Raw genomic sequence first — 17,215 nt, 5'->3', positions numbered from 1 at the left:
AGCACAATAAACTTTGCCCACAATGTAGCTTCCGGTTTAACCGGAAATGAAAAAAAATCTCAATTTTTTACATATGCCCTGTATATTTTTACATATTTTGAAAGAATGTAAAATTATCTTTCCAATGACATAAAAGTCGTTGCTGTAACTCAAAAACTCGAAAAGTTACAGAAAATTGAAATTTTGCTAGAATCTGGTGTGTCCCCTCTCACGCGATCATAGCAGAGCATTATTATAGGGCAGTCAATGAGGGTATTTGCTCCGAATTCCATCCTACTACATCGATGTACTTAATATTTTCACAGTAAGTAGGGAATAGCTCAAGAAACAAAATCTACCTTATATACTATGGCGCTTTTATCTTGGGGCAATTCCCACCCCTTCAAGGGGGAGGAAAATTTATTGATCAAAATAAGCATGGAAGTGGCTAGAGAACCTATTTTTAAGCAAAAACTGATCTATACTTTTTTTTGAGAACTCAATACTTTTTGAGTTATGCGTAGTTGAAAATTGGCCATTTTCATTTAAAAATGACACGTTTTCGGACGGTTTTTTGTGAATACCTTAAAAACTATGCATCAAACTAAAAATACTGTATAAATATTTTTTTAATTATAAATAACAAAGAGATTCGTTCCTTCGTAAATTTTCTATTTATAATACAAAAAGAGATATGGTAGGTAAAAAGAGTTTGTTTTTTGGTGCATGCTCAAAGTGCTCATACTTTTGTAGTGTTTAAAAAGGCCTTTACAACTTCTTCTTCTTAAAGTTCCCTCTCCTATCGGAGGTTGGATATCATAATGGCTATGGTCACTTTGTTGGCTGCTGCTCTGAAAAGTTGTAATGAACTACAGTTAAACCATTCTCTAAGGTTCCTCAGCCAGGAGATGCGTCTTCTTCCTATGCCTCTTCTTCCTTGGATCCTTCCTTGCATAATAATTCTCAGCAACTCATATTTTTCTCCTCTGGTAATGTGACCCAAATATTCCAGTTTTCTAGTTTTTATACTTTTCATAATTTCTAACTCCTTATTTAAACGTCGTAGCACTTCAACATTGGTAATCCTTTGAACCCACTGAATTTTCAATATTCTTCTGTAACACCACATTTCGAACACCACATTCTTCTTATGTGTTGTCTCTTCAATGTCCAAGCTTCCATTCCGTATAGCAATATAGAAAATATGTAGCATCTTAGAGCCCTCAATCTGAGAGGCAACTGAAGGTCTTTGTTTGTAAGCTGAAATGAAAATATCACTAATATTCTATTGATTTATGCAATAATCTATAGTGTGTCCCCGAACATTTTCTCAAATGCGGGAATTAATGATGCGTAGAACCATAAAATATTTTTGAAGAAGCATATTTAGCATTTAGAACCATATAAATAAAGTATACAAGGTGTTTCTAAAATACCAAAATAACGAGTAACTTTGTTATTTTTATAGAATGCCAGTATCTAGTACGATAGCGATAATAGATCGGTACGATAAAGTTCTCGGGCGGCCCTTCCGTCCAGCGTTTTTTTATGACAATTAATGATGCAAAATATCACAATGAGATACTTTATTCGAGAAGAATAACCAACTTGATGGTGGTAATTACAAAATGGGTATTACTAATGATGACTTAATTACACACAGAGGTTCAATATTTTTGAGAGCTTTTTCAGCGAGAATAATAATCAGGAATACTAAAATATCATCTTCACTGGATACCTACAGTTAAGATTTAAACATAATATGTAAGTTTTTTATTGGCGTTGATAAAAAGTCTTCTCTCGTCATACCTAGCCAACAGGAGGTTCAGAGTTCGGATAGGGCCAACCCTGTCCGAAGTTGGGAACATGGAGGCTGGTGTACCACAGGGGGCAGTGTTGTCACCATATCTATAAACCATATATACGGCAGACACCCCAACTGAACCCAGATCGTTGCTAAGTCTATACGCAGATGATACAGCGATAGCTTTTAGCAGTACCCACCCAGATTTTGCAACAAGACATCTACAAAGAGCTCTTGATGGACTACAAGAATGGTGTGTGCAGTGGAAAATAGCTATCAATCCTGACAAAACACAGGCCGTCATGTACCAAAAAAGAAAAGGCAGGCCAAATGAGCTACTATCCCTATTTGATACCCAAATTGAATGGTCAAATCAAGCCAAATACCTAGGCGTAATGTTGGACAAAAGGCTGACCTTTACAGAACACGTAAAACAAACAATCAACAAAGCTAAAGCCCTTAGGAGTCAACTCTCATCACTAATAGGTCGAAAGAGTAAACTGAGATTTAAGACAAAGATTAGGATGGCAAATTGTATAATTTTGCCAACACTAACGTACGCCTCAGCCGCATGGGGACACACGTGTAATACCAACAAGAAAAAAATACAAATCATCCAAAACCACATGATCAGAGAAGCTCTGAATATACCTAGATATGTCCCATTAAGATACGTATTTGGGCATACGCAACAAAAGAAAGTCCTGAGAATGATAGACGAAAGAGCACAAGAAATATTTAATAATATCAGGAACCATCCTAGCAGATTATTAAGAGAATTGACTAATTACGACGAAAACCAAAGAACGGTACATAGACGGCCTAGACAGCAGTTAGCTGGATATAGGGGAAACCCTTAAGAATGAAAAATTGAGAAAGCCACATGATATCGAAAGACAAATGTCGCCCTTCAGGCACTAAGTACCCTTCAGGTAGGTCAAATGGACCATAGCCGCGGAATGTGAGCATCGAGGTCACGTACCGACAGACGTGGGCTTGGTGGCCACACCTTTCGGGCGCTCAGCCGTCGAGGAGAACAAAATTTATTTTGTCAATTCGCCGGCTGAGTGACCGAGCACACACGGTCTGGACAGCGAGACACCGATTTAGATCGGTGCCTTGATGTCCGGAACACATTTTTTTTTAGGACACAAGTCCAAAGTAAAGAAAAAAATTAATTTAGTCATTAATAGGGAGAAAAGCTCTTCTAGCTACCCTAAAACCAGGTGGCTTAACCACATGAAGTAATACAAAGGATGTCCCATTACCCAGGGCATCCAAAGTAACGTTAAAGTCAACGCCTCCCCATTCGGTATGTCCTTCGATGGGGAGGAGTGGAGGTATAGCTTGGGGGTCAGATAGGTACCACTCTATTACGGGGTGTGACCGGTTTGATCTTCGGACATGTGGGTTCCACTTTTCCATTGGAACACACATGTCCCCCGGGGCTGGGGTTGATACGAGCATGTGTGTGTGTGACAAAAAGTTACATTTTTATGGATGACCAATTTAAAACCTTTAGTTTGCTTTAGATGCAAGAAGCCAGGTCACATTGCATCCCATTGCTCCGAACCACTAGCTCAACTAAACACTAACCAAAACAATGAAGCATCGGTATCCAGCGCAACAAATATATCTTCGCAAGCACCTAATTATACAAACCCTTCTCAGTGTGAACAAATGTCTATTTCTAATGTCCCGGAGATACCGAACAAAGTAGATGCATCAAATAAGGACAGTCACATAATCAATCAACCAAAACGTAACTTTGATGAAATTATTTCACCTGAAGCAGACCCATCTTCAAAAGAACGTAACATTTTTCCACCGCCTAAAGTCCAAGCAAAATATAAAAAAGCTAAAATTAGTTCAGCAAGCACTTCTGAACGCTCATTTTCTCTCTTACTTGACTTGACATGCTCCTAACGAATATCACGGGATCAACAGATCATATAGCCACGATTAAGGAATATACCACAGACCTAGAAGCCTTAGCCGATATGCTCACTGAGGTTTACCCCCATTTAAAGGAAAGATCTTCTTCTTCTTCTTCATGTGCCGTGCTCGATTATCGAACGTTGGCTATCAAATTGGCTATAGTAATTTTGTTAACGGCAGCTCGGAAAAGGGATGCAGAAGATCTGTTATACCATTCTCTCAGGTTTTTAAGCCATGATGTTCTTCTTCGACCTGGCCCTTTTCTTCCGTCTACCTTGCCTTGTATTATTAAATGGAGTATATTATATCTCTCTGGGTGTCGCATAACATGGCCAAAATATTCAAGTTTTCGATTTTTAACTGTTCTGACGACTTCTGTGACTTTTCCCATCCGGTGCAAAACAACTTCGTTACGAACTCTATCCACCCAACTTATTCGTAGGATTCTTCGGTATACCCAAATTTCAAAGGCTTCCAATTTCTTGAGAAGAGCATCTGTTAAAGTCCAACCTTCGACACCGTACAAAAGAGTAGAGAACACATAACATCTCACTAATCTAATTTTAAGATTCAAAGTAATGTTGTTTCCACATAAAAGTTTCTTTATCTTAAAGAATGCAGCTCTGGCCTTCTCTATACGTATTCTAATTTCTTTGCTCATGTCCCAGTTCTCATTTAGATTACAACCAAGGTAGGTGATACTGTTAGTTCTTTCTAATTGTTCACCATAAGCTGTTACTACTTCCGGTTGTATTGGCGTCTTACTGACAACCATCACCTTGGTCTTTGCGGTGTTTAGCTTGAGTCCATATTCATCACACGTTGTGGTAATCCTATTAATCAGATGTTGAAGTTCTTCATAATTGCTCGCAATTAACACCGTGTCATCCGCATATCTCAAATTATTAATATTGACGCCATTCATTTTGATACCACATTGAGCATTATCCACTGCTTTATTGAAAACAAACTCAGAATAGATGTTAAATATTAGTGGGGACAAAATGCAGCCCTGCCTTACTCCTCTTCGTATTTGAAGTTCTTCAGACGTGTCCCAGCCAATCCTGATGTTTGCACGTTGATGCCAGTAAAGATTTTTGATAATGCGTAGGTCTTTATCATCAATACCCACTTTATGAAGAATAGCAATCATTTCCGTATGTTTTACCCGATCAAAGGCCTTCTCAAAGTCAATGAAACACATATAAACCGGATGTCCGACATCTCTGCATCTCTGTACCATAACCTGAATACTAAACAGTGCTTCTCTGGTCCCAAGGTTATTGCGGAATCCAAACTGTGTATCACCAAGCTGTTCTTCTATTTTTTGGTACATCCTAGAGTGCAAAATTCGTAGAAATATCTTTAAAACATGACTCATCAAGCTAATGGTTCGGTAGTCACTACATCTTTTCGCGTTTGCTTTTTTAGGTATCGTCACAAAAGTCGACAGCAGCCAATCCGTTGGTATATAGCCAGTTTGATAAACTTTATTAAAAAGATGAAGGAGAGATCTTTTACCTGAATTTTCGAAGAGCTTTATTATTTCATACGGTATTTCGTCTGGTCCCGTCGCTTTTCTGGTCTTTGCTAATCTTATTGCTTGTTCAATTTCGTCCATAGTTATGTCAGGTCCTGTAACTACTTCGTTAATTTCAAGCTCGGGCCTTTCATCATTAAACAGTTCCTCAATGTATTCTTTCCATCTGTCTATTTTATCCAAATCAGTGATAATCAGTTTTCCGTCTCTATCAACGATGTTATTTGCATGTTTTTTGTTCTGACCGGTGAGTTCTTTTATTTTTGAAAGATCTATAAAACGCAAAATCACGTCCTTAAAGAAAAAAATTTTTAAACACCTTGGTAATGAGGAGGCATCGGACTGGGAAAGTGACACATCTCAATTAAGTCAACATTAAGATTTAATTTTCTACTTCACAAGAATATTGATGGATTTATCCATGGCCTGGCTATGCTCCAACATCTTTCTCTAAATTCCAGCATCTATACTGCAGAGCTCTTTGGTTTGTTTAAAGCCATCAAACGTGTAAATATTAAAAACCTCCCTTGTTGTCTAGTCCTTTTCGACTCTCTTAGCATAGTCAAAGCTATGCAAAATATATACCACAAACACCCCATTGAGAAAAGAATCAAGGTCGATTTAATTTAAGCTCAAGAAAGTTTCAGAAGAATCTTCCTGTGGATACCATCTCATATAGGTATAGAAGGAAATATGAACAAGCAGAATACTAGTGCGCGTAACGCTATCACTAATGATGTATCAGAAAGAGAGTGTCGGAGTGTCGCTGGCGATCTGAAAGTTCATTTCAAAAATAAAGTGTTAGTGCGTGGAATCCAATTATTGCTCCAAAGGTTTAATTGTATACAAATTGTAATTAATGTTTACCAATTTTTGATTTAATATTGTTACAAATGTTACAGAAATGTCGCTAATAACCTTCGGGTGGATGCGACTTTGTCTTTCTTAAATAAAAAAAAAATTTAAAACCTTGCAAACTTAATAAATGTTTGTTTGTTTATTGCAGAGAAGAGGTAGTGTGTGTTAAGACTTGGATGGACAAAATTTACAATAATTTCGTAGTATTAAGTAACGTTTGAATGTATTTTCAACGAAAACATTTCGTTTATAAATTCGCAAAAGTGTGTGTGTTATTGCGTTGCCGCTCCTGCAACACTCAGATCAGATTTATCGATGGATTCTTATGTAGTTTTTTCTTCTAAATCCAAATCTGAAAACGGCATTTCGATATTTCTAACCGTCTTCGAGATAATCGACCTCAAAATCTAAAATGTGACGTCACAATCGTTTTATTTTTTGCCGACACACTACACGTCCAGCTGAAATCGTTGCTATTAAGTAGGCTAGTTTTTTAATCTCGATTTGTTAAGCAAAGCATAGGTTATTTACATTTGAGTTTGACACTTCGTGAATGTCAAGCTAAATTTTAAATTAAGTATTAATAAAACATCAATGACATTTGATAGTGAATTTAATTATTATATAAAATAAATAAGATGTTCAAAAATACAATTTGAGTATATTTTAAAAGCAATAATTTATAAACAGCTTTAAAAAGGTTTATACGAGTATACGGCCTCCCCTTTATGATAAATGGACTGTTTCATTTGCTATGAAATTAAAATATAGTCGGTTCGCTAAACTCGACACAACTGGCTAGTGATTTTAGTAGGTATTTTTTCTGTTTTTTGCGAATTTTGCCAAAATTGGCAAAATTACTAATTATTTAGTAATTATTAACTGATCAATAATCATTTTTTTGCCCAATTGGCAAAATTATTGACTAAAATCACCAGCCAGTTGTGTCTGAGTTTAGCGAACTGACAGTATATGAAATAATATTGTTTGGTATAAAAAATTATGGTCTGATATGTGCAATTACATCCATCTAATGGAAAAAAATATTTGAAGATTTTTCTCAAATTATGGATGCCAACAACATTTTCATTTATAACTCTTATTTTTAATTTGACGAAGAAAATTTATTCTACATAAAAAGCTCTTCATGTTCTAAGATTTATGATGCAACCATCATATATTTTTTTTTATTAACTCCATTGAGTACGGCAATCTGCCCATTGGGCATTAAGCATTTGTTATGGTAAAAAATACAGACATGTAGAGAGTTACTCCAGTGAGTAACCTCTTTACAATTCTAAAACTAAAATTTTATCAGTCTGAATACACTTTTGATTACATTCAGTTGGTTAAGTCGGACGGCAGTTGCCGTTTTAGTCTACGCACTTCAAAGACGTCCCGCACATTTAATTGTCTGGCAAACGCATTAGGATGCACTAACAATCGTTCACAGTATTTAACACTAAAACGTTGTATGGCTTCTTTCCTCGTTGGATACATAGTATGGCGCATTGACTATGGAACGCAGCACCTTGTTTTGAAATATGTAAGATGTTTGTATTGGAGACGCTAGCAGTGCCCCATAGCTGAATCCCATAAGTCCATATGGGCTTGAGGATTGACTTGTAGAGTAAAATTTTCTTATCCAGAGATAGTTTTGAATTGCGTCCAATGAGCCAATACATATTTCTCAATTTAAGTCCAAGCTGTTTTTCGTTTGGTAAAAATATGTTTTTTCCAAGTAAGGCGGCGGTCCAAGTGCATGCCAAGATATTTGGCGTCCTTGGATTGAGGAATTAGACAATTATCAATATATACAGGGGGGCATGTTTCTCTGCGTAGCGTGAATGTAACATGTAATGGTTTAGTTCCATTAGATTTGATGCGCCATACTTTCATCCATTGCTGAATTCTATTTAGGTTTGATTGAAGATTCCTTGATGCTGTTGTTGGATTTGTGTGGGATGCCAGGATAGCAGTGTCATCTGCAAACGTTGCAACTGTAGTTGTACTAGATGTTGTAATGTCCGCTGTGTATAAAAGATACAGAATTGGGCCGAGAACGCTGCCTTGTGGGATGCCTGAGTGAATAGGATATATCTTAGTGTGCTCGGTACCGTGCTTCACAAGGAAGTGTCTATTTTCTATGTAGGATTTTAAGAGCTGGAAGTGAGGATAGGGTAGGAGCTTCTTTAATTTTATTTGTAGCCCTATGTGCCATACCTTGTCAAAAGCCTGAGATATGTCAAGGAAAGCAGCAGAACAGTATCTTTTGGAGTTAAAATCCTTGTTTATTTGGTTGACTAGCCTATGCACTTGTTCTATGGTTCTGTGTTTGTCTCGGAAACCGAATTGGTGTTCTGGAATTATTTTATTTTCGTCTATTACCGTTTTCAACCTTTTTAAGTACATTTTTTCAAAGGCTTTGCTAATCATAGGCAAAAGGCTTATAGGCCGGTATGAAGATGCATTTTCCGGTGTTTTTCCGGGTTTAAGGATCATTAGGATTTGTGCCACTTTCCATGAACTAGGGAAGTAATTTAGGCGCAGAATTGCATTAAATATAAAGGTGATTAATTTTATGCACTTATCCGAGACTTCTTTTAGAATCTTGCCAGAGATTAGGTCAAATCCAGGGGATTTTTTTAGGTTGATTTCATCTATTATTGTTTGTTTTACTTGGTTGACTGTAAATTTCGTGTGGGGCAGTTCCATTTGAAACGGTGCTGTTAGGAATCTGGTTAGTTCTGTTTCTTCCTCTGTAGATACTGTAGAAGGGTATGGCGTAAATACTTTTTGAAGGTGCTTGCCAAAAAGATCAGCTTTTTCTTTGTCATTCCTAGCCCAGGTGTTTGCCTCATCTTTGATTGGTGGGTTATGCTGTTGGGGCCGTTTGAGCTTTTTCGTGGCTTTCCAGAGTGAATAATCTGTAGCTTCAGTTGGTGTTAAATTTTCTAAATATCCTTGTATTCCATGGTTTTCTTCTTCATGGATTAATTCCTTTAATTCCTTTGTTGCTTTGTTAAGTTTTTTCTTATTTTCTGCCGTTCTTGACTGTTGCCAATTTTTACGTAATTTTCGTTTTTCTAAAATTTTTTGTTTAATTATGGGAGACACATTATTTCTGTTTGGAGATGGTTCATAGCTGGGAGTCGCATACCGTGCAGCAATTTGTATGCTTTCTGTTAGTTTATCTACAGCTGATTCTAGTTCGAGTTCATTTTTCAAGGAAAGATTTAGTGAGATCAGGCTGTCTAGTTTTTCTCTAAATTGGGACCAGTTAGTCTTGGTGTTATGCAAAGTTGGTTGATGTTCTTTGTTTAAGATTTTTTCGGAGATTGTTATTATAAAGGGTGAGTGGTCTGATGATAAATCAAAGCATGATTCAGCTTTACATTTTTTGGTATCGATGCCTTTTGTGATGCAGAAGTCAATGACATCAGGTATTTTGTTTAAATCAGACGGCCAATAAGTTGGTTCGCCAGTAGAAATTTGTTGCAGGTTATTTTCTACCATTGCTTTAGCTAATTCTCTGCCTCTTGGTGTTGTTAGTCTAGAACCCCACATCGGATGTTTTGAATTATAATCTCCACCTGCAATGAATTTGTTCCCTAGCGTGTTGAAATATTCTAGGAAATGTTCTTTTTTAACGACATGTTTAGGTGGGCAGTATAAGGCAGATATTGTTATTGGGCCGTGTGCTTCCTCAATTGTTAAGCTGGTTGCTTGAAGGTAGTCTTTGTTATATTTTTCCATTTCAGAGTGTTTAATAGAATCACGTATAATAATGGCGCTTCCACCGTGAGCTCTACCGTCTGGGTGATTTGTGTAATACAACTTGTAGTTGGGAATCCGCATGTAGTGTTTTTCTCTAAAGTGTGTCTCAGAAATTAATAATATATCAATATTTTGATTAAGTATGAATGTTTTGAGTTCTTTATCCCGTTGATAAAGGCCATTTGCGTTCCAGACTACTATTTTATATTTTATCCATCTATATAAAATTTTACCATCATATTATATAAAATTTTAATAATTTTATACGAGGTATATAAAAATATTAATTTCGATCAAGAGTAAACTATCTCTATAGTTCATAACATTTAAATTAGACTGATATAATTTCACATTAAAACATAATTATTAATTCTAAACTACTTTTCATAATAGCAATTTTCCATATTATGAATTAAAATACGTAAATAAACAAAGTTTTCGTTATGATAATACTCGCATTTTCAGCTTGTTGTTATTAAAATAACCACTAGTTAACTAAACCATTAACTTGGACCAAACATATATATGAACGAAAAGACTACAACTAGGAATTTTATACAAAAAACTTTACCGGATACTAAGAAAAACTCACACCTATTGCTGCTGATATACAAAGTAATAATAAAACCCATCTGGTCATATAGTTCGCAGCTCTGGAGATCAGCTGGCAAATCTAATGTTAAATAAAATACAAATACAATAAAAATACAAAAATTAAATCTAAACCTCTAAAAACAATCGCTAATGCCCCTTGATATATTCACAATGAAGCCTTACATTGAGATCAACAGGTAATAACAGTCTTTGAAGAAAACAAATTCTGAACAATATCAAAATAGGCTGCGCGTGCATCCTAACACTCTGACATACAACTTTCTCAACAAACAGCACGAAAAGAACCAACCCAACTGATTTTGACAGTGCCTACAGAGTAGTATCTAGAGTAGTGTCTTCAACAGCGCCCAGCGTCCATTCGGGTATGCTTGCGTCCCACCGATAAACATAAACAAGCCAATACGTGTTGTGATACTTTGAATACCGAACCTTACATATCACAGATATTTAAAAACAAACAATTATTACTGTATTATTGTTTTTATTGCAAAACAGATTATAAAAAATCTTATACCTATAGATGTTAATAAACTAATATGAATACAATTTTACGCTGTTTGTAGTTGTTGTAAAATTCTTCCTTTTTGTCTTGGTAGTTTTTATTTGTTAGGGCATATACATTTACTATTCTATTATAGTAACTTGTATTAAGAATCAACCAGGGAAAAACACAATACATGGTAATGAAAGGAGATATAAATAAAGAGGATAACTTTATAAAAATGAAAGGAGAAGGAGATGAATCTAATATTTAGGAAGTATCAGAATTCGAATACCTGGGAGTGACTGTAACCAATACTGGAAGGGAAGAAAAAGAAATTGATAAAAGATTATTATTGAAGGGAAGTCGAGTTGTGGGTGCCTTACACGATATTAAAGGCATAAAATGTATCACGAAACGCGAAAATCAGAATATATGAAACGATAATACGGCAAACAGTGTTGTATGCGAGCGAAACGTGGGTAATGAATCAACAAGAGGCGAAGAAGATACAAATATGGGAAAGGAAGGTCCTGAGAAATATTTTTGGAGGTATACAGATAGCGGAGAAAACCTGGAAGAGACGAACAAATGAAGAAGTAATGAGGATGTATAGGAGACCAAAAATAACGACAAAAATACGAACCCAAAGAGTTAGATGGCTGGGACATATTTCTCGAATGCCAGAAAGTAGAAACGTCAAGCGAATATTGAATGACAGAGCATTGGGAAAAAGGAGACGAGGTAGCCCAAGGAAGAGATGGTTAGAGGCTGCAGAGAGGGATTTAGAAGAAATCGGGGTGAAGGACGAGAAAGAGTGTAGAGGACCAAAAAAGAATGGAGAAATATTATCCAGAATTTAGAAGCCGTAGTAAGGCCTGTTAGCGTTGTTTTATATATAGGGTGTCCCAAAAGTAGCGGAACGGTTGAATATTTCGCGAACTAAACATCAGATCGAAAAACTGAAAAATACGTGTTCAATCATTTTCAAAAATCTATTCAATGACACCAAACACCAATCCCCACTACACCCCCTGGAGGTGGGGTGGGGGGTAACTTTAAAATTTCAAATGGAAACCCCCAGTTTTTCTTGCAAATTTGGATTCGTTACGTAAAAGCAGGCAACTTTTATTCAAGACATTTTTTCGAACTGTGGATAGCTGGCGCTATAATTGGGAAAAACGATTTATCCTGATACCATAGGTAAATTATCGAAACGGTCTAGTATTTCACGAAATGCACTTCCAAATTAGAAACTGAAAAACAGATTTTTAATCTTTTCCGAAAACCTTTCGAATAACACCAAACGTGACCATCCAACCCACCCCCTGGAGGTGGGGTGGGGGTAACTTTAAAATCTTAAATAGCAACCCCACTTTTTATTGCAGATTCGGATTCGTCATTAAAAATTAAACAACATTTATTCGAAACATGTTTTTAAATTTTTGATAGATGGCGCTAATAAATGGTATCTTTCCAATTAAAGCGCCATCTATTAACAATTCTAAAAAATGTTTCGAATAAATGTTGCTTAATTTTTTATGACGGATCCGAATATGTAATAAAAAGTGGGGGTTGCAATTTAAGATTTTAAAGTCACCCCCCATCCCACCTCCAGCGGGTGGGTTGAAGGGTCACGTTTGGTGTTATTCGAAAGGTTTTCGAAAGAGATTAAGAATCTGTTTTTCAGTTTCTCATTTGGAAGTGCATTTCGTGAGATACTAGACCGTTTCTATAATTTACCTATGGTATCAGGATAAATCGTTTTTCCCAATTATAGCGCCATCTCTCCACAGTTTGAAAAAATGTCTTGAAAAAAAGTATTTAACTTTTACGTAACGAATTAAAATCTGCAAGAAAAACTGGGGGTTTCCATTTAAGATTTTAAAGTTACCCCCACCCCACCCCCAGGGGGTGTAGTGGGGGTTGGTGTTTGGTGTCATTGGATAGATTTTTGAAAATGATTGAACACGTATTTTTCAGTTTTTCGATCCGATGTTTAGTTCGCGAAATATTCGACCGTTCCACTACTTTTGGTATATATTATAGTAACTAGCCCTCAGAGTCACCCAAATTATCCTTTTTGGACTAGCAGTATTTCCACTCCCTTTCGTGATTATCATTTACGCTTGTCTTCCCATCAGATATGATGAGTTATTGGTCTCCTACTGGGGTTGATCCCATTACATGGGATTATTTGGTTATAACACGTTTATCACCAAATACCAGATGGAGTTAGGAGAATAGGCAGGTGCAGAGCAAGATTGGAAGACCAAATGGAAGACAACTTACAAGTGTTACAAGGCCGGCGTATTAAAGGTATTCAGATGACTCAGCCGCGCCTACTTTACGGAATCGTAGCACGTCGCTTCACATCGCGACGCGCCGATATCTGGGAAGAGCATTCTTTTGCCGTTCGCGTTCGCCGTAGTGCAGTGTAGCGATTCGATACCAAGGGCATACTGTGGGCCGAAATAAAGGAGTACATTTTTTAGTTGAAAATGTATGTGTTTTTTTTTTTGGGCGATTTAATTTCTTTTTGTAGGGCTAATAGCCTAACATGTCCTCAACACGACTGCAAATTTGAAAGCAAAAATAACGTACAGGGTCGTACTTATAAAAAAATTTATCTAACGGTGCATTTGAGCTCGTTGCAAATGAAAACTGCCTTAGCTAAAATTGAACTGATATGCTTTTTTTGGTAGGTTAACTATCCAGAACACTTCAGTAAAGAGGAAATTTTTCAAAATTACCGAATTCGCAAAATATAATTTTTTTATTAAATTAGGAAAATATAACATTTTAACAAATAACACATTTATGAAAACAGTTAAATTTTAAAGCTTAGACTAAAATATAATGAATATGGCCATCATTATTGTTTACCACTTCTTGAAGTCGTCTGCGCCGTAAATTGATAACCCCATTTATTACACCCTGTCAAAAATTTTTCCAAACAAACTGCATTCTTTCTTGGAACTGTTCATGTTCAATGGTTTCAAATTGTTGTCCGTCATACAAATTTTGTTCGAAAATTCCCTAAATTGAATAGTCAACCGGATTTAATTCTGAGCTGTTAGGTTGCCACATCTCTGGCTCAATATAGTCCGGGTAATTTTCACTCAAGAATATCCTTGTATTGGGGGAAGTATGCGAAGGAGCACCATCCTGCTGGAAAGTGTAATCATAACATACTTCTTCAATTTCAGGTAATAAGTGCTGCAAGATTTGTTCTTGCCCCGGCATCAACAATAATCAGACGAGATTTTACCAACATGGATACTGCAACAGAGACCATTACACCTTTTGAGAAATGTCTTGCCATTTAAAAGATGTTCTAGAGGAATTTCTCTCTTAAATTGTATGTACGTCAGAATACACCCCATTATTTTGGGTATTTTTAGGAGGCCGTAAAAAAAAACATTTTTTCATCTGAAAATCATATTTTTCTAATGTCTTCAAGAGAGCGGAATCTTCTTTGTGGAGAGTCGCAAATTACATATTTCCAGTCGTTTTTCTCTTATATTGATGATGCACGACAAATTAGATAAACATGTGATGTACATAAACTTGAAAAAAATTCGTGCTACATAATTTAAAATCGCACCGGCGGCTCTAATCATCAAGAGATTTTAGGGTGTGAGTTCATACAACAATATTTAAGCTAAAGAAAAGAAATTATTAATTTTTTGGGCGCCATTAATAGATCAGAATCTATTGCTATTTATCTATATAAAAATTACAAAAATGTTACGAAAAAAATGGTTTCCCTTTGACTACTAATGGTACTTACCCTTGTTGTCTGTGGTAGGCTGCGTTTCCTAATACAATAAGGATACCTAGATGGATTGTGCGAACAGAAAAAGACGAAATAAGTTTTAAAATAGTTACCATTTATTTAGATAGAAAATTGTCATTAAACTGAGTTGATTAGAAAAATAAAAAAAAATAAGTCTTTCGCGTTTCATCTTAAAAGTTCAAAAAAAAAAGAAAAAGGAACGAAACAGTTTATTGCATAATACCTGGTGATGATCCGTTGTTGTTGAATTGCTGGAATCGGTTAGCTCGCCAGAGTTGTGGGTACGACGAAATCACTTTCACTTTTCACTTTCATTTTTAGAGTTAAAGTACTGTTACATAGTTGTTATTATATTATACGAAAAATAAAAATTCCATAGTTCTTTTTGTTTTATGAAAAGAAAATAACTGCATTCATGATTATTAGTGATACTTCTCACTGACTTGATAATTAAACATATTTTATTTAGACCATTGTCTTTAAAAAAAATGGAACTGCGTTCCACGAAGATTGAATTAAGTGCGGTTTATATGAGACATATTAAACGGAAGTCTTATCCGCAAATGTTGAACTAAGTTCTGTTTGAACGAAACATATAACACGCCGTACTAAGAAAACTATTCTTTTATCGTACCGGACACAACACAGAGAATATACCGGTATGGTATTTAAGACAACATATCGCACTTGCGATTTTCACGACAGAATCTTTAAGATTCCATTTTGCCTATTTAGGCACAGACAAGAAAAAATGCAGGTCTTCACTGCATGACCGCTAGAACTTAATTGATTTCTTCTTGTCCTAATCTCGGACAAGATTCCTCTCTGCTCTCTATATTCACCTCCCTTTTTCACAGCTATCACCTAATTTGACCAATAATCATCATTCCGAAATTTTCGTACCAATCACATAGCTGGAAAATAATGTTTAGACCAGCCTTATTATGATCATACGTTTCTTTTTCGGCCAATCACCACGAGTGTCCTTTTTGTAACCGTTTAAGGATTCCCACGAAAGTTACTGCGTTGTAATTTTGTGGAATTCCTAGATTTCTATCACTCAAACATTTAGCAATCTTTCCTATTCTTCTTTTTATGAGGCATATCCTGTGCAAAATAAATACTTTTAGGAAAGCTGTCTCCGAGCTCTAAAGTCTCTTTGTGATTTTACTGCCTGCAATAGCTAAATTATCAGCTTAGGCGTCTAGAATTTCTTAAAATATTAATCCTTCCGCTTTCTTGTGGGTGGCCTAAGAGAACGCGTTGGGAAGTACATTTCGTCTTACTTCTATCTATAACGACATTTGCGATATTTAGATTGTGATTCTTCGAGCCTCTTTCATTGACAGTAAGTATTTGACAGTAGACTTTTTAAATACTTTAAGATGGAAATCTTCTTTAATGATTCTTTGGACAGATGTGCGGGAAACCTTAGTTTCTTTTGCGATTTTCCTTGTTTCAACAGATTGGCCAGGTTGCAAATTTTTTAAACCAACCCTTTTGTCTAGCAATATTTTCTTCAGTTCTTGAGCTTCGCTTCCTTTCTGTTCCATTCTTATGTTCAATAGACCCATGGGTTTCCCTTATATGTCTTAAGAACTTTGCTATCGTTCCAATATGCCAATTATAATTTTCACGGTAATATTTAATTAATATTCTGTCCTCTCTGCTGAAAAGTGGCATTATGAACTGGCCAATTTACTTATTTAACTATAAATGTCAAACAAATTTCATGGCAACCTAAGCAGTCATGGCTTCCTAAGTAAAATTGACATATTTGAGAGTTTGAGAAATTCTTAAGACATTTAACAAAAATTACTGCTAATACGAGGCAAAAACAATGGAAAAGATGTAATTTAGTGTTAAGAGGGTTTCGTTCGGTGAACATATTTATTAGAAAAGAACTCGAATAAGATTTCCTAATTTAAGTAAAAAATAATATTTTACAAATTCGGGATTTTTTAAAATTTTATCCCGAAGGCGTGTTCTGAACATTATTTAAATAAAAAAAAATGATATTTTACGAATCCGGTAATTTTGAAAAATTTCATTTTAACTGAAGTGTTCTGGATAGTTAACCTACCAAAAAAGCATATCAGTTCAATTTTAGCTAAGACAGTTTTCATTTGCAACGAGCTCAAATGCACCGTTCAATAAATTTTTTTATAAGTCCGACTCTGCAGGTTATTTGTACTTCCAAATTTGCAGTCATGTTGAGGACATGTTAGGCTATTGTTTCTTAAAAAAGAAATTAAATTGCCCAAAAAACAAAAAAATTATTTTCAACTAAAAATGTACTTCTTTATTTCGGCCCACAGTGTATAGTTAGTGCTTCCACAATGAACGGAACAAACCGAAAATTATGAACGTGGGCGGTCCAAAGGTTGTCTTTATTTTAATGTAAGCAGATGTTAGTAGATGTAG

Source organism: Diabrotica virgifera, chromosome 2, assembly GCF_917563875.1.
Source record: "Diabrotica virgifera virgifera chromosome 2, PGI_DIABVI_V3a".
In the NCBI taxonomy this organism is placed as follows: domain Eukaryota; kingdom Metazoa; phylum Arthropoda; class Insecta; order Coleoptera; family Chrysomelidae; genus Diabrotica; species Diabrotica virgifera.
The sequence above is the reverse complement of the archived record's forward strand: the minus strand, read 5'-3'. Positions refer to the sequence as shown.